This window comes from Sciurus vulgaris, assembly GCF_902686455.1.
Source record: "Sciurus vulgaris genome assembly, chromosome: 8".
NCBI classification, from domain to species: Eukaryota; Metazoa; Chordata; class Mammalia; order Rodentia; family Sciuridae; genus Sciurus; species Sciurus vulgaris.
In genome coordinates, this window is record NC_136468.1 from 7556078 (window position 1) to 7580901 (window position 24824).

Sequence of the window (24824 nt, forward strand, 5' to 3'; positions counted from 1 at the left end):
CTCCCCTCTACCTAATCCAAAGTTACTCTAGTCTTCCCTAGAAGGTCCTCACCAAGTTGCTGAGGCTGGTCCCAGACTTGGGATCCTCCTGCCTCAGCCTCCCAAATCTCTGGAATTACCAGCGTGCACCACTGCACCCAGCTTCCTTGACGGTTTTGAGGAGTACAGCTTAGGTATTTCATGGAATGTTCCACAACTTGGATTTGTCTGATGTTTTTCTCATTAGACTAGAGTGATGGGTTTGGGGAGGAGGGTCCTGGAGGTATAGGGTCATTCTAATGTTTATATATCTCTGCTCCTTATGTCGCCATATCCTTAGGTATTATCAACACACAGATGTTAACCTCAACCACCTGCCTTTCCATATTGGAAGGAAGTTGCTATGAACAGTTTTCACTTAAAGGAGTGAAGTTACATAAGCACATAAAAGTACCTGCATAAATCATTTGCAATTTTTCTACCCAGGAGACTCATCTATTCTCCCCTATTCATTCATTTGATCATTTATTTATGCCATGGATATCTATTTTATACTCTGGGTCACAGTCTGATGCTATTGATTTCTTGCTTGCTCCCTCTGGACTCCTACAGTGACTCTGTGCCAGTGCACAGCACAGGTGGGGGCCACAGCCACAGTGCCAGGCCCCTCAGAGATCTGCCCAGGAACACACTACCAGTGACCAGTGTGTTGTCACCTCCTCTCACCATAATAATGTAGAAAACAGATTTTATATATATATAAGTAGATTTTCTGTTTATTTTCAGGTAAAGGCTCCAATTGCTCTGGGAATCCAAACCTCAAATGTGGAGCCAGCACAGAGACAGCCCCAGAAGCCCCATGGGGGATCCCCGCGAGGTGAGTGCCAAGTGAAGCGGGTAACTCAGGTGGGGCTGTCCTGCATCCAGGCTGGCACATAGAGGATCCACCCAGGTACCAGCAGGGCCCTGGACCACAGCAGGGTGCAGTAGCACTGTTAGCGCTGGGATGGAGGAGACCCCTGGCCAGGCCTGTATCCTAGCCTTGTCCCATGCGCCATCCCAAACCCCGCTCGTGACCTGTGCTGAAAACAAAGCAAGTCACAATCCAACTTTCATTGCTTGAAAACCAGAAAGGGACATTTGCGATTCAAGGAATGGGCGCTGCAGTAGAAAACCAGGGCCCCATTTGGCATTGGGAGGTGGAGGACAACGTGGCACTCGGGAATCATGCTGGTCACCTTTCCCTGCCCTCCAGGGCAGGGGACACCTACAACCACCATCCCTGTCAAAACCAAGCTATCTGTACCGGTGGCATGGCTCTGTCGGCTTGGGGATTCGAGTCCATTACTGAGGTCATAAAAGCAGAAGAGTGTGGCTTCTCGTGGCCTTTCAGTGTTGGGAGCCTAAGTGCAAACCTTAAATAGCAAACACGTGGAGCCTGCGGTCACGGCGTGTAACTGGGGTAAGGGGGACAGGCCGTGGGAACTGGCGGACTCCAGGGGTCTGGGTGGAGGACACGCCACAGGCAGAGTGAGGAGAACCCCACAAGCTATTGCAAGGCCATGAAGCATGGCCACAAGGATCCCCAACAAGGGTACCCAGATCAACAGGAAGGGACAGTCGCTGACGTCCTTCCAGAAATCTCCTTTGTGCCAGGCTGCGGTTTTGTGGAATCCCTTGCCATGGTTCCTGTTCTCAGGTGCCTGGGGGATGAGCCCCCTCTCTTCATGGCCTCCCCGCCCTTGGTCAGGGTTCCACACTGGATGTCCCACCATGCTCACATCTGGATCCCAGCAGCCGGCTTGGCCTTTCCTTAGTGGGTGCCATGTGTCATCACAGGGGCGGAGGAACAAAGGGCTGCAGAGTGTCCCTCCCAGCCAGGTGGCTTCTCTGGTACGAGGGCTCACACTGGCGCTGCCTGAGCCCCTCAGCCCTGGCTCTGGTGGCTGTAGGTTCTCCCTCTGGGCGCACACCCTGGAGAGCAGGGCCGAGGGCTGAGCCTGCAAGGCTGGTGTGGAGCAGGGCTGGGAGGAGCCTCACTCTCGGGACATCCCTGGGCAGATGTCCATCTAGGGCCAGGAGTACCAGGGTTGAGGACTTGGCAGAGGTGACACCATTTGGACACCGTTTGCCGTCTGTCCCAGGTACTTTCTGACAGGGCCCCACATATGTGAGGAGAGTGCTCTACCCCTGAGCTGCACCCCCAGCCCTGTACCACGGCTTTCTGGCCTTCAGTCAAATGCTGTCCTGAGCCATCCTCCTGTCCTGCTATAATTTCGCAGTTGCCCCCTTCTTGCTATGGGGACACATCCAGGACTTCAGGATTGTTGGTGGCAGCTGGCAGCGTTAGAGGGCCGGGGCCTTCGAGAAACTCAGGTAATGCAAAAAGCCCCTTTGAACCCAGTTCTTACAACCAAATCAGAAAGATTTCAGACATGTCACTCAGAGTAACAGGAAGGAGACAGGAAAAGGGAAAGGGGACACTCTCAGGGGAGAGAGTGGGTCCTCTCAGAGAGGAAGGGATGACATACCTCTTCTGCACTCCAGTTTTAGTGGGGATCCCAGAGAAATTTCCGAGAGTCCTGCCCAGGTCCACCTCTTGACTTTTGACTTACAGTGGGATGACATCAGACTTTCATGTTCCCACTGTCATGGAAACTCTCCGTCACACTGGTCCATGCTGACTGGTTCTAACTGGATCCTTCCCATACAGTCCTACAGATTTTAGGATCAGGGGGAACTATCTTTATCTCTCTGAGTTTCAAGATCTGGTCACAAAAGGCTCCTGGGTTCCTCCCATCAACATTATCTTGGGCCTGCATTTCTCCTGCAGGTAGGTAGTTTACTGAAGAATGTGCTCTATCCTGCCCACTTAGGCCAGGCAGGGCTGGGGCAAATTGCTTCCTGGAAAAGGAAACATGTGGGGGTCAGCACAGTGGGCCCCACTAGTAGAATGATCCTCTTGGCCTTGCACTCCCACCATCCTGTTCCTAACAGCAGCACGCCTCTAGATGCTGCTCTTCCTTCCTGCCACGAACTCTCCATCCCCTGTCCTCACAACTTCTCCACATGCGGTCCCTCGGCCCCAAGCAAAACTCTGCACAGTGTTATGGAGTTTCAGGTGGAAAGGCCAAGTGTTGCTCCGAGTGAGCCTCAGCTCTCTTGTTCTAGCCTCTCCTGGGGCCCAGGCTCGGGAGAGTGCACACGCGGGCTGTCTGGACACTTCTGCCTGACACATACCCAGAGCCTAAGGGAAGTAGTTACCACACAAGAGCAGGTGTGCTGCAGTGGAGTTGCCAACAAAATGTTTTTTAAAACACAGCAGAGGGGGCTGGGGCTGGGGCTGGGGCTCAGTGGTAGAGCGCTTGCCTAGGATGCATGAGGCCCTGGGTTCGATCCTCAGCACCACATGAAAATAAAATAAAGGTATTGTGCCCAGCTACAACTAAAACAAAATATTTTTTAAAAAGCCACAGAAGAGGGAGAAGGTGGCTCAACCAGAAGAGTGGGAAAAGTCTTCAAAAAGCAATGGTTAGGTCACTTTGGACTCCAGGGATGAGTGTCTGACCAGAGAGTTGAGTTGGCGACCTGGATGAAATAGCAGATAAAAAGATAGGAAGGTCCATGGGGGCAGCACAGGGAGGCTGCGGAGCAAGCCTGCACTTGTAGCTTGGGGGGCGAGGCGCGTGAGGCGCTGATGCTGAGAAAGCAGATGCCCCAGCACTGTGAGGGGCCCTGGAGGTTGGCTGTGCTTGGACACCACCATTTTAGATATGGCAGGTCTTCCAAGCATTTTATGCAAAACAACTACGTGATCATATTGGTTATAAATAGTCTTTAAATCATCCTTTTAAATGAATCCCGCATGTAGTATTTTTATTATCATTCAAAGTACTTTTTTTCTTTTAATTTATTTTTATTGTAAACAAATGGGATACATGTTGTTTGTTTGTACATGGAGTAACAGCATACCATTTGCGTAATCATACATTTACATAGGGTAATGGTGTTTGATTCATTCTGTTATTTTTTCATTCCCCCAACCCCTCCCACCTCTCTTTTCCCTCTATACAGTCCCTCCTTCCTCCATTCTTGCCCCCCTCCCACCCCCCATTATGTGTCATCATCCACTTATCAGTGAGATCATTCGCCTTTTGGATTTTTGAGATTGGCTTATCTCACTTAGCATGATATTCTCCAATTTCATCCATTTGCCTGCAAATGCCATAATTTTATTTTTCTTTATAGCTGAGTAATATTCCATTGTATATATATACCACAGGTTCTTTATCCATTCATCAATTGAAGGACATCTAGGCTATTGTGAATTGAGCAGCTATGAACATTGATGTGGCTGTATCTCTGTAGCATGCTGATTTTAAGTCCTTTGGGTATAGGCGGAGGAGCGGGATAGGTGGGTCAAATGGTGGGTCCATTCCAAGTTTTCTAAGGAATCTCCTCACTGCTTTCCAAAGTGGCTGCACTAATTTGCAGTCCCACCAGCAGTGTATGAGTGTACCTTTTTCCCCACATCCTTGCCAACACCTGTTGTTGCTTGCATTCTTGATAATCGCCATTCTAATTGGGGTGAGATGGAATCTTAGTGTAGTTTTGATTTGCATTTCTCTTATTACTAAAGATGGTGAACATTTTTTCATATGTTTGTTGATTGCTTGTAGATCTTCATCTGTGAAGTGTCTGTTCATATCCTTAGCCCATTTGTTGATTGGGTTATTTGTATTCTTGGTGTAGAGATTTTTGAGTTCTTTATATATTCTGGAAATTAGTGCTCTATCTGAAGTATGATTGGCAAACATATTCTCCCACTCTGTAGGCTCTCTCTTTGCATTGCTGATAGTTTCCTTTGCTGAGAGAAAGCTATTTAGTTTGAATCTATCCCAGTTATTGATTTTTGCTTTTATTTCTTGTGCTATGGGAGTTCTGTTAAGGAAGTCTGATTCTAAACCAACAAGTTGAAGATTTGGACCTATTTTTTCTCCTATAAGATGCAGGGTCTCTGGTCTGATTTCAAGGTCCTTGATCCATTGTGAGTTGAGTTTTGTGCAGGGTGAGAGATAGGGGTTTAGTTTCATTCTGTTGCATGTGGATTTCCAGTTTTCCCAGCACCATTTGTTGAAGAGGCTATCTTTTCTCCATTGCATATTTTTGGCACCTTTGTCTAGGATGAGAAAATTGTATTTATTTGGGTTTGTGTCGCTGTCCTCTATTCTGTACCATTGATCTACCTGTCTATTTTGGTGCCAATACCAGGCTGTTTTTCTTACTATTGCTTTGTAGTATAGTTGAAGTTCTGCTATTGTGATACCCCCAGCTTCATTCTTCCTGCTAAGGATTGCTTTAGCTATTCTGGGTTTCTTATTCTTCCAGATGAATTTCATGATTGCTTGCTCTATTTCTGTAAGGTATATCATTGGGATTTTAATTGGAATTGCATTGAATCTGTACAGCACTTTTGGTAGTATGGCCATTTTGACAATATTAATTCTGCCTATCCAAGAACACGGGAGATCTTTCCATCTTCTAAGGTCTTCCTCAATTTCTTCCTACAATGTTTTGTAGTTTTCATTGTAGAGATCTGTTACCTCTTTGGTTAGATTGATGCCCTAGTATTTTATTTTTTTTTTTTGAGGCTATTGCAAATGGAGTTGTTTTCCTCTTTCCCTTTCAGCTGTTTCGTCGCTTACGTATAAAAATGCTTTAGATTTATGCATGTTGATTTTATAGCCTGCTATTTTGCTGAATTCATTGATGAGGTATAGAAGTTTTCTGGAGGAGGTTTTTGGATCCTCTAAATATAGAATCATGTCATCAGCAAATAGTAACAGCTTAAGTTCCTCTTTTCCTATTCATATCCCTTTAATTTCTTTAGTCTGCCTAATTGCTCTGGCTAGAGTTTCGAGGACAATGTTAAAGAGAAGTGGTGAAAGAGGACATCCCTGTCTTGTTCCCGTTTTTAAAGGGAATGGTTTCAGTTTTTCTCCATTAAGAATGATGTTGGCCATGGGCTTGACATAAATAGCCTTTACAATGTTCAGGTATGTTCCTACTATCCCTATTTTTTCTAGTGTTTTGAGCATGAAGGGTGTTGTATTTTGTTGAACACTTTTTCTGCGTCAATTGAAATAACCATATGATTCTTATCTTTTAGTCTATTGACATGATGGATTACGTTTATTGATTTACGGATGTTAAACCACCCTTGTATTCCAGGGATGAACCCCACTTGATCGTGGTGCACAATTTTCTTAATATGCTTTTGGATATGGTTTGCCAATATTTTGTTAAGGATCTTTGCATCTATATTCATCAAGGATATTGGTCTAAAATTTTCTTTCCTTGATGTGTCTTTTCCTGGTTTGGGTATGAGGGTGATATTAGCTTCATAGAATGACTTTGGTAGGGTACCCTTTTTTCTATTTCCTGGAATACTTGAGAAGTATTGGAATGAGATCTTCTTTGAAGGTCTTGTAGAACTCAGCTGAGAATCCGTCTGGTCCTGGGCTTTTCTTGGATGGTAGGTTTTTAATGGCTTCTTCTATTTCATTGCTTGATATCGATCTGTTTAAGTTTTGTATGTCCTCCTGGTTCAGTTTGGGAGCAGCATATGTCTCTAGAAATTGTCAATGTGTTCAGTAGATTCTATTTTGTTGGAATTCAGATTTTCAAAGTACCTTCTCATTATGTTCTGTATCTCAGTGGTGTCTGTCGTGATATTTCCTTTTTCATCACGAATTTTAGTAATTTGAGTTTTCTCTCTCCTTCTCTTTGTTAGTGTGGCTAAGGGTTTGTCTATTTTGTTTACTTTTTCAAAGAACCAATTTGTTGTTTCGTCAATTTTTTTGAATTGTTTCTTTTGTTTCAATTGCATTGATTTCAGCTCTGATTTTAATTATTTCCTGTCTTCTACAACTTTTGCTATTATTCTGTTCTTCTTTTTCTAGGGCTTTGAGCTGTAATGTTAGGTCATTTAGTTGTTGACTTTTCATTCTTTTCTGGAATGCACTCCATGCAATGAATTTTCCTCTGAGTACCGCTTTCATAGTGTCCCAGAGATTTTGATATGTTGTATCATCATTCTCATTGACCTCTAAGAATTTTTTAATCTCCTCCCTGATGTTTTTTGTTATCCATGTTTCATTCAATAGCATATTATTTAGTCTCCAACTGTTGGAGTAATTTCCCTTTTTTATTTTGTCTTTGATTTCTACTCTCAGTCCATTGTGATCTGATAAAACACAAGGCAGTATCTCTATTTTTTTGCATGTCCTAAGGGCTGCTTTGTGGCATAACCTATGGTCTATTTTCGAGAAGGTTCCATGTGCTGCTGAGAAGAAAGTGAATCCCCTCGTTGATGGATGGAATAGTCTATATATGTCTATTAAATCTAGGTTATTGATTGTGTTATTGAGTTGTATGGTTTCTTTGGTTGGATTTTGTTTGGAAGATCTATCTAGTGGGGACAGCGGTGCGTTAAAGTCACCCAGAATTGTTGTGTTGTGGTCTATGTGATTATTGAAATTGAGAAGGATTTGTTTGATATACAGGGATGTACCATTGTTTGGGGCATAAATATTTACTATCGTTATGTCTTCCTGATTTATGGTTCCCTTAAGCAGTATGAAATGTCTTTCTTTATCCCTCTGACTAGCTTTGGCTTGAAGTCCACTTTATCTGATATAAGGATGGAAACCCCCGCTTTTTTACTGAGTCCATGTGTGTGGTAGGTTTTTTCCCATCCTTTCACCTTTAGTCTGTGGATGTCTTTTTCTATAAGATGAGTCTCTTGCAGGCAGCATATTATTGGGTCTTTCTTTTTAATCCATTCTGCCAGTCTATGTCTTTTGATTGATGAGTTTAGGCCATTAACGTTCAGGGTTATTATTGAGAAATGATTTGTATTCCCAGTCATTTGGCTTATTTTTGGTTTTTAAGTTGGCTTGGTTTCTCCTTTGAGTGGTTTCTCTCTAAGGTAGTTCCTCCCTTTGCTGACCTACATTGTTGTTTTTCATTTCCTCCTCATGGAATATTTTGTTGAGAACATTCTGTAGTGCAGGCTTTCTATTTGTAAATTCTTTTAACTTTTGTTTATCATGGAAGGATTTTATTTCATCTTCAAATCTGAAGGTTAGTTTTGCTGGGTATAGGATTCTTGGTTGGCAACCATGTTCCTTCAGAGCTTGAAATATGTTGGTCCAGGACCTTCTAGCTTTTAGAGTCTGGGTTGAGAAGTCGGCTGCTGTGCGTATTGGTCTCCCCCTATATGTAATCTGATGCTTTTCTCTCATGGCCTTCAAAATCCTATCTTTATTTTCAATGTTAGGCATTTTCATTATAATGTGCCTTGGTGTGGATCTGTTGTGATTCTGTGCATTTGGTGTTTTGTAAGCCTCTTGTATTTGATTTTCCATTTCATCAGGCTTGGGAAATTTTCTGATATTATTTCATTGAATAGGTTGTTCATTCCTTTGATTTGTATCTCTGTGCCTTCCTCAATCCCAATAATTCTTAAATTTGGTCTTTTCATGATGTCCCATAGTTCTTGGAGATTCTGTTCATGATTTCTTACCATCTTCTCTGTTTGGGAAACTTTATTTTCAAGATTCCATATTTGTCTTCATTGTCTGAGGTTCTGTCTTCCAAATGGTCTAGTCTTTTGGTGATGCTTTCCATTGAGTTTTTTATTTGGTTTATTGTTTCCTTCATTTCAAGGATTTCCGTTTGGTTTCTTTTGAGAATCTCTATCTCTTTGTTGAAATGATCTTTTGCTTCCTGCAGGTGCTCTTTCAGCTTATTGGTATTATCATTCATTGCCTGCATTTGCTCTCTTATCTCATCCTTTGCTTCGCAAATCATCTTAATCATGTATAATCTGAAGTCCTTTTCTGACATTTCTTCTAATATACTGTCATTGGATTCTATTACTATAGGATCTAGATTTGTTTGGATCATTTTCTTCCCTTGTTTTTTCATGTTGTTTATGTATCTTCCCCTCTAGCAGTACAGATCTGGGGTATTGCAGATTTCCCCCTATAGGCTTATAGTGGCCCTATAGGTTTCCAAAACCCTTTCTTTAAGGGGAGATCAATACTAGCAGTGCCCAATTCAGACACTATGCAATCCTAGACCAAATAGCCCCTATGAGGACAATAACAAAATTGTCATAATAAACAGAATGAGTTAAAATATTATCTTCAATAAAACAAACAGATTTGCAATAAGGTCTGCAGTTTCTAGTGGAGGACAAAGAGGATGCAGAGGGATGTAGAATGTGGCTGTTAATGGGATAAGAAAAGATTATACAGAAGTTCTAGATAATAGAAAGGGTGAGAGTGTAATCAAAAGAAATTGGATATTAGCATGCAAAAAAGGGAGAAAGTGACACTGAGGGAACAAGTAAGCAAAAGGAAAAGAGAGCAAGAAAAGTAAAGAAATAAAAACTTAAATTTTTCTATAAGGAGAAAAAAAGAAAATCTACAGTATAACAGTCATATAGTAATGAAGCCTCTCAGTGTTCAGTAGCCTGATGCATGAGAGGTACCTGACAATGAGCTTCAAGCCTCCAGCAGGCGTCTCAGGATGGGATTTGCCCCACCTAAAGATCAGAGCTACAGGTTCCAGGATTATCCAAGATGGCAGCTCTGGCTTCTAAATGTGTTGGCAAATGGGGAGCTGCAGCTCAGGGTGTGGACATGGTCAGCTGGAGTTCCTGGAGGCGGAATGCGGTTGGTCAGGCAGGGGTCCTGGAGGTCAGGTGTGTTTGGTGTGGTTGTGGGATCCTGGAGGCCGGGTGCAATCAGTCGGTCTGGGGGTCCTGGCAGCAGGGAGCAGTCAGTCGATGTGAGGGCCCCAGAGGCAGGGAGTGATCGGTTGGGCTGAGGTATCCTGAGACGGGGCTCAGTCAGGTGTCCTCCGGGGCCTAGCTGTTGTCTCAAAATGGCGGCAGCCACGTGTAATCAAACCTGCAGGTACTGTGACAGAGAACTTCCAGGCAACAGCAGGCATCTGGTGCTCCACTGGCGGTCGGTGATCAGTTTGCTGACTGTTGTCGGATGATCAGGAGGTGAACCTCGTGCATTGGGTGATGGATAGGTGTAAGGCAGGCGATGGACAGGCCAGAAGCAGGCAAATGGTGGATGATAGGTGCCTGACAGTGAGCTATCTGCACTCATAAATGGCGTTGATATACTGGCAGACTGACTGTAGGTCATCACAGCAGACAAATGGCGTAAACAGCAGGGGATCGATAAGCAGCAAAAATTGCCTCACCAAGAAACAGATATCCTCTGCTTGAAACCAGAGTTACAGAGCGACAAGGAACACAGCCTCCCTCTAGTCCGCCATCTTGGATCCCTCCAAAGTACTTTTTAAAACTTTATTATTCGAAGCATTATATTTGTACATAATGATGGGATTTTTTGTGACATGTTCATACGTAAACTTCAAAGCACACTCTCAATTCCAAAGATTTCTTCTTTGACCCAGGCTTAATTATCAATGTATTTCCTTACTTCACCTGCATGGGAATTTTCTTTTCTTTTTTCCTTTTTTAAGTACTAGGGATTGAACCCAGGGTGCTTAACCACTGAGCCATAGCCCCAGCCCGCCCCCTTTTTTTTTTGAGACAGGACCTCACTGAGCTGCTTAGGGCCTCGCTAAATTGCTGAGGCTGGCTTTGAACTTACAATCTTCCTGCTTCAGCCTCCCAAGACCCTGGGATTATAGGCATTTGCCACCGCACCCAACTCTGTATGGAAAATATCTAAGCATTGTTTTGAAACTGATTTAAATGCACTGTGATGAGAGAAAATATTCTGTATAGTTTTAATCAGATTCAATATTTTGAAATGTGTCAAGATTTTCTTCATAGGCCAGTAAAAAGCTGTTTTCAAAAATGTTTCGTGTGAAATTTAAACAAATGAATATTCTCTAGTTGTCGGATACTATGTGCTATGTATCTATAAATTAGATTGAATTTATAAATATTGTTGTTTTAATCATCTGCATCCTTACTGATATTAGTCTGCTGTTCCATCCCTACTGAAAGATATGTCTTAATATCTTCTTTTATGATTACATGTTTGTCTGCTCTCCTTATAGTTCTGTAATTTTTTTGCTTTATACATTTTGATGGTGTGTTATGAGGTCATACAAATTTAGAAAAATTATGACATCCTGAAGAGTTTAATCTTTTTAAAAATAATATTGCAAAATGTCCCTCTTCCTCTGTAATCTTTTTGCCTTGTAGTTGATTTGTCTCATACTAGTAAGCTGCTCAGCTTTGTTTTCATTAGTGTTGGCGTGATATGTTTTTCAAACCTTTTACTTTTGCTTTTGCCTATTGCTTTGTATTTCTGTTTCAGTTTCTATAAGGAGCATATATCTGTCTATATCTGTGTCTCTATAAATCTAGATAGCTAGATGTAGAGACACAGATATAGACAGATATTTTAAAACTTTGCTTTGCCAAATTTTGTCTTTTTTTTGTAGGGGCGGGTCGGGTACCAGGGATTGAATTCAGGGGCACTCAGCCACTGAGCCACACCCCCACCCCCTTTTTGTATTGTATTCAGAGGTAGGGTCTCACGGAGTTGCTCAGCGCCTCGCTAAGTTGCTGAGCCTGGCTTTGAACTTGGGATCCTCCTGCCTCTGCCTCCTGAGCTGCTGGGATTACAGGCCTGCGCCACTATACCCAGCCCCAAATTTGCCTTTTAAAAGAAACATTTAGTTGAGTTTCATTTAATGTAGTTGCTGGTATGTTAATTTCAAATTTCCCATTTTAGTAGGTGCTTTTGTTTAAGCTCAGTGTTCTATGTTCTTTTCCCCCTTCTTTGGTAAAAAACTATTGTTTTTATAATTCTATCTTTTTCTCTCTTGGCTTGAAAGTTATATCATTGTGTTACTGTTGTTGTTGCCTTTTTAAGCTGGTGATCCCAGAGGTCACAGTGCGTGTCCTTGGCACATCCAAACCCAACAGTGATGGTGTGTCTCCCCTGTTCCCAGGACGTTGCGAGAACCATAAAGTAAAGCACTTTTATTCTAACTCACTCCCACCGTGACCCAGGTAATATTGCTGTTTTTAACTATATATTTTAAACTCAGACATTATTATCGTTATCTTATACAATCAGAATTCATTTATATTTATACACATATTCTTTTCATTGTTTTTCTTTCCTTGCATATCCAACATTCCTTCTGTCTTTTCTGGCTAAAGAATATCCTCTGATATTTCCTTTAGGGTGGATTAGCTGATCATAAATATTGTATTTTTGTTTGCTCAAAAAAAAATCTCTGAATCATCTTCAGAAAGCGGAATACAGATATTCCAGCACTCAGGAAGCAAGAAAGAAAACAAGAAAGGAAGATTAACGGATGTGTTTTCCTGTATTAGAGAGGATTTATACTGAAAGAACAAAGAGAATGGGAGTTAAAATAACAGGTATCAGCATGACTTTGGAGTGATGACTGATTTCACAGATCAGGGAAGCTGAACGCTAAATGCCTTCATGACTAAACCCAGGTGAGGCGTGAGTACCCCACCCCGAGGACCCCCAGCAGGGCTCAGGAGCAGGAGCAGTGGGCCCAGCCGGCAGGCCTTCATGGCAGCTGGCAACAGAAGCACCTGTTGAAACTATTGCCCCTGCAGAGAGACCCTGTCCCTCAGCCACAGAGGAACCTTAAGCGGCTGCCCTCCTCCGGCTCTGGCAGGAGAGAGGCTTGCCCTGCAGAGTCGGATTCAGAGGGAGTCAGGACTCTGCAGCATAAGCAAGGAGTGCTCAACCGAAAACAGGCTTCGTTCTGCTGGGTGTATACAGTGCAGCTGGCCCAGGAACGCGTCCACAGAACTAGGCAAAACCAAGTCCCTGTCCTAACGGAGCTTACATTCTAGAGAGGAATAAGGCGAAGTCTACATGATACATTGTGAAACCTCTCCATCTCCTGCCCCTATTGATGGGCCATAGCCCACTGCCAGCCCTAACCAGAGATGGGTAATATCATTTATGTGTAATCTGCAAAATTAGTCTCTCCTGTCTGTCCCTACGATGAAGCCATTGACCGGCAAGGGCCACCCATACTTAGAGAGAACCCAATCTGCATTAGATGCCTCGCTACTGGGGAATGAACTCAGGGGCACTCAACCACTGAGCCACATCCCCAGCCCTGTTTTGTATTTTATTTAGAGACAGAAGCTCACTGATTTGCTTAGCGCCTAACTGTTGCTGAGGCTGGCTTTGAACTCATGATCCTCCTACCTCAGCCTCCCACCCGCTTGATGCCTCACTCTTAATTGATGCTTTTTTGTTCTGAATGGATAATGAAAGATCCCCAGGCAACATCTCTAATAGGAAAGACACAGAAAAAAATCAACCAGAAAAAGAAAATGAGACAATACTGGGAGCCCAAGAAAACTTCAAAAGTACACGTGAATCATTGCTGTTCTCAGAGAGAGAAGGGAAGAGAAGGGTTCTGCTTGACCGGGTCCTGTCGCTGAGGGGAGTTAGCTCTCAGATCACTGCATGCATGAAATAAGAACACGGTACCAAACAAACAAACAATAAAAGACTTCAAAGAATAAGAAAGAAGGCTTAGAAGTTTAAAATATGACAAAAGAAATAAAAAATTCAATAGAAGGATTAAAAGAAAATTTATCCAGAAAGTAGAACGGAAAGATAATGAGAAAAATAGGAAGGGGAAGCAGATTTAAAAACTGGAGGATACATCTAGAAAATCCAACTTTCCAACAATAGAAGTCCAAAAGGAAAGAATTCAGAAGACAGAGAGGAGGACATTTCCCAATGCCCAGGGGGTGAGCTTGCAGATGGGAGCAACCAACACCAAGATGCTCACCAAGGGGCCACATCCCTGAAATTGTAGAATCTTAAAGGCTTCCATGGAAAGCAAGAGGGAAAGGGCAGATTTGGAGGCTAAGGAATTAAAATCACATTGGATTCTTAACAGGAACACTAAAAGTCAGGGAAAACGGATGTTAGTCAGCTTTCATTTCTGTGATAAAAGACCTGATAAGAACAATTTAGAGAGGAGAAATTTTATTTTAGCTCATGGCTTCAGAGATTTGGTCCATGGTCAGCCACTCCATTGCTCTGGGCCCAAGGAGAGGTCGAATATCATGGTGGAAGGGTGTGGTGTAGAAAAGCAACTCAGGACATGGCAACTAGGAAGCAGAGAGTGCGCCACTTATCAGGAACAAAACACAAACCCCAAAGGCATGCCCCCAGTGACTTACTTCATCCAACCACACGTCACCTGCCTACACTTACCACCAAGTCAATCCATATCAGTGAATTAACCTACTGATTATGTCATAGCTCTCATGATCTAATAGTGTCACCTCTGAATGTTCTTGTATTGTCTTACACATGAGCTTTGTGAGATGTCTGATATCCCAACCACAACAGGAAGAAAAATAATTCCCAACTCTGGGCATGGAATTCCCACACCTACTACCAACCCAACATGCTTTAGAAGGAGGCGTCTGCTGAGATCTCAGGTCCCAGGGAACCACTGGAGGGCACACCCTAGCAAGCTGACACAAGACCACAAAGGGCATGGTGGCAGAGACCCCCAGGCTGGGGGGAAGGAGGGTCCTGAGTGAACCAGGGGGCAGTTCAGGCAGGAAGATGGAGCACTTCAGGAGGTAAGTCCCCAGGAAACAAAAGAAAAGGCACGAATAGATTAACTGATGAGCTGGGCAGTGTGAAAGGAGACTTCCTCCTCCTCTGTCAGTCACCGGAATGATTCACTGAGTTCATATAAAGCAGCGAATCACAAATTCCCAGGCAAATAGAGTTATGCAGAGAGAAAACCTAACCAGAGAATGCTATGAAACTCAGCAGTAAGAAAGTACTGACATGGACCCAATATAAATACCGAACAGTGAGTTGGAGGAGAGGAAGCGTGTGGTGTATGGTGTGTATGGTGCATGTGTGTGTGTGTGCGTGCTGCCTACACAGAGGTATGGTTCATGGACACGTGTGGTATGCGTACATGTGTGTGGAGTGTGTTTGTCAGTGTGCAGTACCTGTGTGGGAACACGTGTGGTGTGTCTCTGGGTATGTGTGTACGCGCAGCCTGTGGCTGTGTCCATGTGTGTGGCATCTCGGGGACAGGGGGGAAGAGGCCTATAGGAGAACTGACTTCTTCCACAATACAGATTTAGATAAGATTCAAAACTTAAGTCGGAAGCCTGCCCAGCCTGCTCTTCCAAGCTGGGGCGCCAGGGCGGGCAGAGCCAAGCAGCTGCCCTGGTGGCCCTCGGCAGGTGGGCGGCGAAGGCACCTTTCGGGTTTTTGCAAAACTCTTGTTCCTTTTTTTTTTTTTTTTTTTTTTTTTTTGATAAAATAGGCCTAATATGAAAGTTGCCATTGTGACCATTCAAAAGCCCGGGACCCCGCGGTAGGAAGCAGGCGCGATGGCGCCGCGGTCTCCGGAAGGCCCAGCTCTGGACAGAAGCTGGGCAGCTCTCCCGCCTCGCGGCCGCAGGCGCCCACCTTTCGGTTCTCTGTCCCTGTGCCCCGGACAAGGTGCCGCATCCGTGGGGTGGCAGGGGACGGGCTGCTTGGGCCTGGCTCCTGTCTCTGGGCACCCCGCCGAGCAGGTGCTGGCACGGCAGAACGCCCGCCACTGTCGCTGGAGTGACCTGGCGCTCGGCAGGTGCACCAGGGGCGCTTCCTAAGTGACGCGCCGATGGCTTTACTGCAGACAAACCTCCGAAGGACGCTGCGGGTCTGCCCTTTAGGCATCGGTGGAAAGAGGAAGCCAGGGGTCCAGGGCCAGATTTGGGAGAATTAAAAGGAAAGGCAAAGGCACTTTCTATCTATCTGTCTGTCACTGAAGAGAGGTTGCTGGGCACATTTTTATTATCCAGTAGATACATAGACACGCCACAGAGGAGAATGGGCACGGGGCTCACGGAGCGTCACGAAAGCCCAGGGGAAGCCAAGGCAGTGAAGGCCGTCCTGGGAGCGCCGGCAGGGGCGGCAGGGCCGCAGTGCCAACTGGGTGAATCTGGGGTGGGTTACAGAGCCGAATTCAGATGGAACCAGAGAGCTGGATGGTCTTGAGGACACCTGTGACTTGTGGGGTGGCTTGGAGGACTCTCCCAGCCTCAATCTGGAGTCCATCTGTGTGGACCCTGGATAAACAGGGACATCCTCTATGTCCTAAATCCACCAGAATTACTCAGATTAGCCAATCCAAGACATTTTCCCATGCTTTTCCCTTGCCTTTCCCCTGGAAAACCCCAAGAAAGACTCTGGTCTACGTCTTCCCCTTCCTCCTTCAGCCTCCTGATCAAAACCCATGACTCCTTGTGCAGCTCTGTGTTACATGGCATGTCCTCTTCTCTTGGAAAATGAAAGGAATAAAAATATGTCAGACGCATTGGCTTCTCTGCATTACTGTCCACATGTTAAAATCGGACAAGCACAAGTGAGACAGGACTCCAGCTATGTCAGCTGGTCATCTCCCCAGGGTCTCAGAAGCTGAGACCAAAGCGTCATCCGGACTGCATTTGTGTCTGAAGCTGAAGTTGTCTTCCAAGCTCACTGGTTTTGGCAGAATTTGTTTCTCTGTGGTCATAGGATTGAGGTCCTTCTGTCCCTGTGTCAGGTTCAAGCCACGTGGTCCTCTTACAAAATGGCAGCTGAGCACAGGCCAGAACAAAGTCCAGCACTCCACGGAAACAGATCTACATCTAGTACTCAGTCCTCTTCGAAGAAACACAGCCAAACTCAGCACCCAATTTTATATTTACAACATAAAATTCAAAATGTCCAGAATGTAAACAAAAATGGCCAGGAATACAAAGAAAGAAGAAAACGTGACCATATTCAGCAAAACAGATGCAGAAGACAGAGATGATGGAGTCAGCAGAAAAGGTCTTTAAAGTAGCACTCATAAATACACTAAAGTACGAAGAAGAAACTAAAAATGAAGAGAGTAAAGATACAAAAAAGACTCAAATATAACTTCGAAAAATGAAAATTTTCATTTGTGGTGAAATGAAAAATAGCAAGAGTAAATAATATAAAAGAAAAGCTCATTGGACTTAAAGACACAGCAATATAAGCTACAAACGGAAATACAGAGAAGACAGAGAATGGAGCACAGGTTAGTGAGCTGTGAGACCAGAAGTTTAGCATATACATATCTACAATACCAGAGGAGGAGAGCAAAAGGAAAGGGACAGAAATAATTTTTAAATAGCCCAGAGTCTTTATATGAAAACTAGAAATCCACAGATCAAGAATCAGAACAAACACCACGCATAAGAAACACAAAGAAAATCAAATCAAAGCACATCAATGATAATATTCCCAAAAGCAAGTGATGAAGAGAAAAATATTAAAGACAGAAATGGAGGAAATAGGGCTGGGGAGATAGCTCAGCTGGTAGAGTGCTTGCCTTGCAAGCACAAGGTCCTGAGTTCGATCCCCAGTACCGCCAAAAAAAAAAAAAAAAAAAACCTATAATACTATAGAAATGGAGGAAATACATTTCACACAGAGGAATGAAAAGCAGACTTCACATTAGAACCACACAGTCCAGAGGGGGGAAAAAGAACATTAAAAAAAAAAATACCATTCATTCTGTATCCAATGAGTTCTATACTCAGTGAAAGTATCTTTCACAATGAAGGTAAATATACATTTTTTTTTCCAGACCAACAAAAACCAAAAGGATTCATCACTAGTAGACCAGGAAATAAAGGAAGTTCCCAGGCAAAGACAAAAGTAATATCAGATGAAAATATGGATTAAATTAGTTAAGAATATGAGAAATGGTAAGTAGATAAATATAATTTTTAATTCTCATTTTAAATGTAAATTTTAATTCCCATTTTAAATTTCTTTAAAAGATAATTGAATGTTAAAGCAAAAATAATAGCAATGTAGGTGGGGCTTATAGAACACAGAAGAAGTAAAATCTATAGCATCAGTAACACAAAGGACAATGTGGGGGAAAGGGGAATCTACGCATGATTCTTAGGCTGTCAGCCAAGTGGCGTTACATTGTGTGAAGGTTAAATGTGATAAATTAAAGATGTTGCTGTAATTTTTAGTGGTTGAGAAACCACTAAAAATTATAAAAGAGGAATAGCTAATAAGCTGGTGATAGAGACAAAATGAAATCATCAAAAATACTCAATCCAAAGTTAGGGGGAAAAGAATAAAGAACATACTGAATAAACAGAACAGTAACCTGATAGATGCTAAGGCAACCCTGCAGACAATCACGTTAGGCACAGATGGTATCACATTCCAATTAAAAGTCAGAGATTGTTAGGGTAGATGTTTAAAAACAACTATATGCTCTCTATAACAACACCCACTTTAAATATAAAGACATATTTTAAATTAAAAGGGAGAAAAAGATGTGCTAAACAAACAATAACCAAAAGGAAGATGGAGAGGCTGTGTTATTACAGAGTCAGTAGACTTCAGAATAAGGGAAATGTCAGCGTGAAGGAGGGACGTTCCATAATGATGCCAAGATCGGTTCATCCAGGAAATATAACAGTCCTCAAGGTGATTCATTTATTAACAGAGCTTCAAAATACATGAAGTCAAAACTACTCAGACCAACTTTTGGTCACTGAAATGGGATCTCCATTTCTGCCTCAAAAAAATTAGCAAGTGGGCTGGGGATATAGCTCAGCAGTGGGGGTGTGCGCTTCCCATGTGCAAGGCCCTGGGTTCCCTCCCCAGCACCCGGAGAAGAAACCAGAAAACCTTCCAGTGGTCTAACCGAGAATCAACTGAAGAGACAAATGAACAACATAGTAAAGAAAAGCCAGAGGGGCTGGGGATGTAGCTCAGTGGTAGAGTGCTTGCTGTGCAAGCCCAAGGCCCTGGGTTCACTTCCCAGCACTGCAGAAAAACAAAAAGCCAGAACATGCTGAGGTGAATTTTCACCATGTAAGAGAATACTATGGACAACTGCATTCCATTTTCATACTGAAAATAAATCAGTAAAAATGACCCACGAAGTGGGTCACCTGAGTGGACCAGTCACCATGAACACATCTAAAAGATGTGGAACACCTCTTCTCAAAGCCACCACACCCAGGGCTTAGAGCCAAGTCTTCCCCGACGCATAGTGAGGAACAGGTCACGCTCGTGTTTTATAGAAGATTCCAGAGCATGGAAAACTGTGGAAATCTCTCCATACTATACTAGGAAGTTTGCGTGCTCCTGATACCAAAAATCAATTAAAAGCTACATTCCAAGAAGAGAGCCACAGGCCAATCTTATCTCAGAATAACCTGAACAAAAGAGTGGAAGCCTTATCCCATAGTAGAGTTGGTGCGCAATGCCCAAGAAGGGCTCAATACCAAGTAGAGTCCATGATGGCTCCAGGCTGGGCCCTTTGCTACTGTCAGGTAGAGGCTCTTTGAGTTCCAGAGCAAGAAGGCTCATGCTCAATGGCCTGCAGCTTTGCTGACATTTGGAGTTAACCTTACACACTCCGCTTCCTCCAGAAACCTGAGGCTGCCCCTTAATTGGCCTGATGCCTCAGTGGGGCCAGCTATGCTCCTGAGCGCCTCCTATGGTCCAGGCCTTGGTTCCCTGCAAAAAGAAACCAACCCCGGGGAAAGCAAAGGTTCTCAGATATTAAGTGATGTGGGGAGACGCCCTTGTACCTAATAATAATAATAATAATAATAATAATAAATAATAAAGTGGTCTGGGGAGAGAGATGCTCAGGTGGGCACAGGTGGGAATATTTTAGAGAAGGGGAGCAGGTTCTGGCAGGTGTGAGGGCGGGTGAGCAGAATAGCAGCTTGGGTAACTCCCAGAGACACTGGATGGCCACAGCATAGCTTGAGAATGACTGTAGTTATGAAAGTGTTTTATTAAGTGCAGATGGCAGCAGGGGGTATAGCTCAGGGGTAGAGCATTTGACTGCAGATCAAGAGGTCCCTGGTTCAAATCCAGGTGCCCCCTGTAGTACCAATCCTTTTTCTGAGGAGAGGTAACCCATGTTATCTGGCCGACCCAGCCTCCCAACATCAAATCTTTCCAACAGTGGTGAACACTGAAGTGTTCCTATTGTGATATTTTTCATATTTCATATTTCATTTTTCATATTTCATTTATAAGTCCTCAGTCATAATTTTTTCCTGGAGAGTAGGAGTCTGCCCTAGGTTTTCTCTCTCCCTACTGCCTAATTAGTACTTTCCTGATTTTATTTGTTTATACCAAGCTTCCTCTTTAAAAAATTGGATCTGAGTCAGTTTACAATAAAGACACAATAAAATTCTCAGCAGACAAATATGTTTAAGGAGGAAAGTCCTGAATGCCTAGGAAAGAAATAGACATTTATCCCAGAGAGTTTGCACGAGAAGCTGCTACTACTGTGAACACAAAGCCTATCTTGTGATTTCCTGAAAATCAAACAGAAATTAAAACAACCCAATTCATCAACTGAGAAGCATATTTTATGGGTCTAAAAAAAAAGCAGACATTCACATAACAGGTCTTTATAGATGGGACATCGGAAAGACAATGACTATTGACAGGACAGTCATGCACAGCCACATACGTTGTGCATGACAACTTTGCCAAATACATAATTATGAAACATAGTGACTCTGGATCTTTGCCTATTTTATTTATGTTTTGCCAAAAAACAATGCCAAATGATGCTACACATGAGGGCTGCAGGGTCCATGGTCTACCTGGATGTGCCTGGTCCAAGTCCACCTCTCTACAAGAGTGAGAAATGCGAGGTACTCCTGCAGCAAGCCTCTGGCCCTCAGCATCATGGCCATTGCTTTCCAGCTGATTCCCAGCAGCTAAATATGGCTCCTAACTGCTGCTGTGCACAACTCTCCTGGTTTGGAAAAGGTAGGTCTGTGGAGGACTCAGAAGAGTGGGAAAGGCAAATCTAGCCACCAGAGAAATTCATTCAGCATATCCTGCAGACAGGTGCCAGTCAGGGTGTGGCCTATGAATTGGGACCAGTCTACCACCTCTCTGCTGCCCGTCTGCCTGTGAACCATTCAAAAATTGAGAGTCAGTAATTATGAAATCCAGGACAATCTGCCATGGTCAGCTCTGGTACTGTGGTGAGTCTCAAAGTCTGAGAGTCCGATGGGCTAGTATTGATCCTTGACGGATTGTAAGAAAACATGAACAAAGCTGACCCTTCACCAGGGACAGTGTGAAGAGCCCTGCTCTACAGCCCTCTCGGAAATCTGTTTCTTGGTCTTTCGTGTGGAGTAGTAGGTACCTCGAGATTCTGCTTCCTGTGTCAGTCAGGGCCCCTAGGAACCAAGACTGAAGCTGGAGGAGTGGGGAGTTTATTAGAAAGCTCCTGGCAAGTTCAGAGGTGTAGAGAGTGACTCAGGCCAGCCTTCCAGGAAGGACGCCCTGCGCCACGCAGCCAGCTGGTTGGTGGAGAAAGAATAGAGGCAGCAACTAGCACTGGCTGCCAGAGACCACACTCCTTCCAGAAACCAGCCCTGACAGCAGGACACCAACAACTCCGCCCTTGCAGGCCAAAGGGCTCCCACCTTCCTCCTCCCCCTCCAAGCCTTGAAGGAGAGCACCAGCTCCCTACAGCCCCGGGCCATTCCTAACCCTCTGCAAGGGTCCTGGAGAACAAGGTTATCTGGCTTTTATTTTGAGAATGCTGGTCTTATAAGGAAGAAATTCCCCACAGTAGGGAAGGTATTCCAACCTTCTGCACAGTCAGAGCACGTGAAAAAGTCCTCAACATCAGATTCTTGAATGCTCATCACAAAAACATGTAAAATATCTTGTTACTATTTTTTATATTAAGTACATGATGTAATGATAATATTTTAGATATTTTTGGATTAGGTAAAATATGGAATTAAGATAATTTTAATAATTTATTATTATTTTAATGTGTCTACTAGAAAACAAAATTACATGTGACTCACACTTGTTGTTTGCATTATATTTCTATTGGACACTGTTGCTCTAGATGAAGTGTGATCTCAGAATATTAAGACCTGTATGGTGTCACCAATCAGTGGGCAAACAGTGGACTCAATAAAAGTACTGGGTTAATTGTCTCAAAAAAAAAAAAAAAAAAAAAAATCACCAAGCTGGAGGTGTGACTCAGTGTTAAAACATTTGCCTAACAATGTGAGGCCCTGGGTTTGATCCCCAGCACTGAAAAAAACAAACATGACAAATGATCCCTACCTCACTCCATTAAGAAGAATCCAAATAAAGACCTAAATATGAACTCAAACTTCTAGAAAACACACACACTCATCTATGCATACTATGAAAGAGAAAATTATTCAATGATACTTAAAGCATGGTAAGGAAGACTCTATTCAGGACCATTGAGATGGGTACACGGACCACAGCAACCAGGTCTTGCAGTGAGGGAAGAGAGACAGGTTTCGACTCCAACATGGAGTTGAAAATCATGGACAAGTGAAAAGGTATAGCCAGGAGCAGGGTGGGGTCAGTGCTGGAAATTTACTAAGAGGAGAAAGTGGGATTCTTGCAAAACCAACCTAACAAGATTCCTGCTGGAGACAGGACATGGGACCAGATATTCCCTGGGAGGCAGTAGAGGATGACAAGGAACTTGATCAGATACACAAGGTGATCAGATATCAAGGATGGTGGCTCATGCTAGACTGACTTAGCAGGGTTCTTTGCTAAAACGGGATTTCACCAGGAAGTACACAAATGGGCCTAGGAGAAGGTTCAGGAGCTGGATTGAAGTTTGGCCAAGAAGAGGATATTTATTTATTTATTTATTATTTAATAATAAATAACAAATATGCCCCAGAGAAGAGTTTCTGAAACACAAATCATGAACTATAAAAGATCATTTTGGGCCCCGCATGTTGGCCCAGGCCTATAAACCTGGCACCTCAGGAGGATCGTTGAATTCAAAGCCAGACTCAGCAAATTAGCAAGGCACTTAGCAACTCAGCAAGACCCTGTCTTTAAATAAAATATAAAAAAGGGCTGGGGATGTGGTTCAGTGGTTAAGTACCCTGGGTTCAATTCTCAGTACCAAAAAAAAAAAAAAAAAGAAAAAAAAGATAATTTTACATCCTTATATAAAAGATAATTTTGATTATTTCAAAATTTAAATTTTTACGTAACAAAACATTTCCTAAACAAGAGACTGAATTTTGCAACACATATGTTGGGGAATGGATTTGCACCAGAATATAGGCAAGATGAAAAAGTTCTGGAGATTGGGTATATGTAATGAAGTGTACTTAACCTTGATGAACTGCACGCTTAGAACGTTTAACATGACCAATTTATATCTTATTTTTTTATCACAATTAAAGATTTTTAAATTATTTTTTTTTAAATTCCTACAGATCAACCAGAAAAGAAAAATAGTTGAACCAGCAAAACAATGGACAAAGACAGTATTAGTATTCACAGAAGAGGTTATTGTCATGACCAATACATTTATGAAAAGATGCTCAACATTCTCAATCAGAGAAATGAAAACTAAATACAGCAGTAAAGAGGCAGCATTGTTTTTATTTAAGTCAAGCAAAAATAAATTTGCTTTTCTACCCCCCCACCCTGCAAAGTTAAGATAAATCAAGGATCAACTAGATCAAGAGCTGGGAAAGGGGGGAAGCCGTGTTTTCATTTGTTAGCGATGGTAAATTAACATTGGCCAATCGGGGCCCCCACTGTGGGGGAAATGGCAATGGGTCCCACCAAGCCAGTGTAAGAGGGTTACCTGGTTGGAGGTTAGAGGGTGTTGGTGAGGAACACTTGCCCCTACTTTTCAAGGGGAAAGAGTTAAGGTGTTTCCCCTCACTTTGAGCCCAGGAAAGGAGCTTTGAGCGTCCCACCTCAGACCTTGGTCCACGTGCCCTGGGGTCAAGGTGTGTGATGGAAGGATGCCCAGCCCAGACGCAGGAAGGCCATCTGAGCAGAGGTGGCCAGTTCTACAGGTGCAGGGGAGCAGTGCCACCCTTGGAAAGGTCCTGTCTGCCATGCAAGATGGGGACACCTTCCTACAGCTCACACAAGGGAGCCATTCTGGAGCCAAGTTAAGCTTTGTCTAAGAAGAGGGAGGGGTCGCAGACCCCCCACAGAGAGAATCTGTGTGACACAGACCTGGAAAGCCAGGGGCTCAGGTAGAAATATTAGGCCAAGAAAAGTGTGCTGCCAGTCATGGAAGCAGACAAATGTTCCCAGTAGAGGCCACTGAAAAGTCCCCATGGAAATGTCCAAGGATTTTTTTTTTTTTGGTTCTGGGGATTGAACCCAGAGGGGCTAAACCACTAAGCCACCTCCCCAGCCCTTTTCATTTTTTTTTTTAGAGACAGGGTCTCACTGAGTTGCTTAGGGCCTTGCTCAGTTGCTGAGGCTGGCTTTGAACTTGAGATCCTCCTGCCTCAGCCTCTCGAACCGCTGGGATTACAGGCATGTGCCACTGTGCCTGGCCCAAGGATAATTTTAAAGGCTTGCAGACCCAGAGAAAGAAAATCTGCCTTAATACAGAACCAGTCGGGTAAGGGCTTTCTTATTCTGCCTTTCCTCTCTAATGCGAGGGATGATGCAAGGAGGGGAAGGACAGAGGAAGGGCCTGTCCCAACTCACCCACTTCTAGGTGAGGAGAGGCGCTGACATGATTCAGGAGGACTGATCATTACGAAGACTAGACGCTTGAATTCTGAATTCAGACTGCAACCCCGGGACTTTCTGTTACTACGAATGTCAACAGTCACCTGGGCAAGAAAAAGCTACTGTGCTGGCTCACTTGCTTCCTCATTCCTCTTTCCTTTCCTTTCTTTTCTTCTTAGTCTTTCTTTTCTTTCTTTTCTT

At 43.6% G+C, this 24824-nt stretch overlaps 1 long non-coding RNA gene across 1 annotated transcript; it reads left to right on the plus strand.

The window, feature by feature from the left end:
- Positions 1 to 2753: 2753 nt before the first annotated feature.
- On the plus strand, positions 2754 to 22056 carry LOC306667070. The gene is made up of 4 exons (XR_013765441.1): positions 2754 to 2812; positions 11922 to 12061; positions 17683 to 17803; positions 21976 to 22056. It is a non-coding gene; the product is annotated as an uncharacterized lncRNA (long non-coding RNA).
- The last annotated feature ends 2768 nt before the right edge of the window (positions 22057 to 24824 follow it).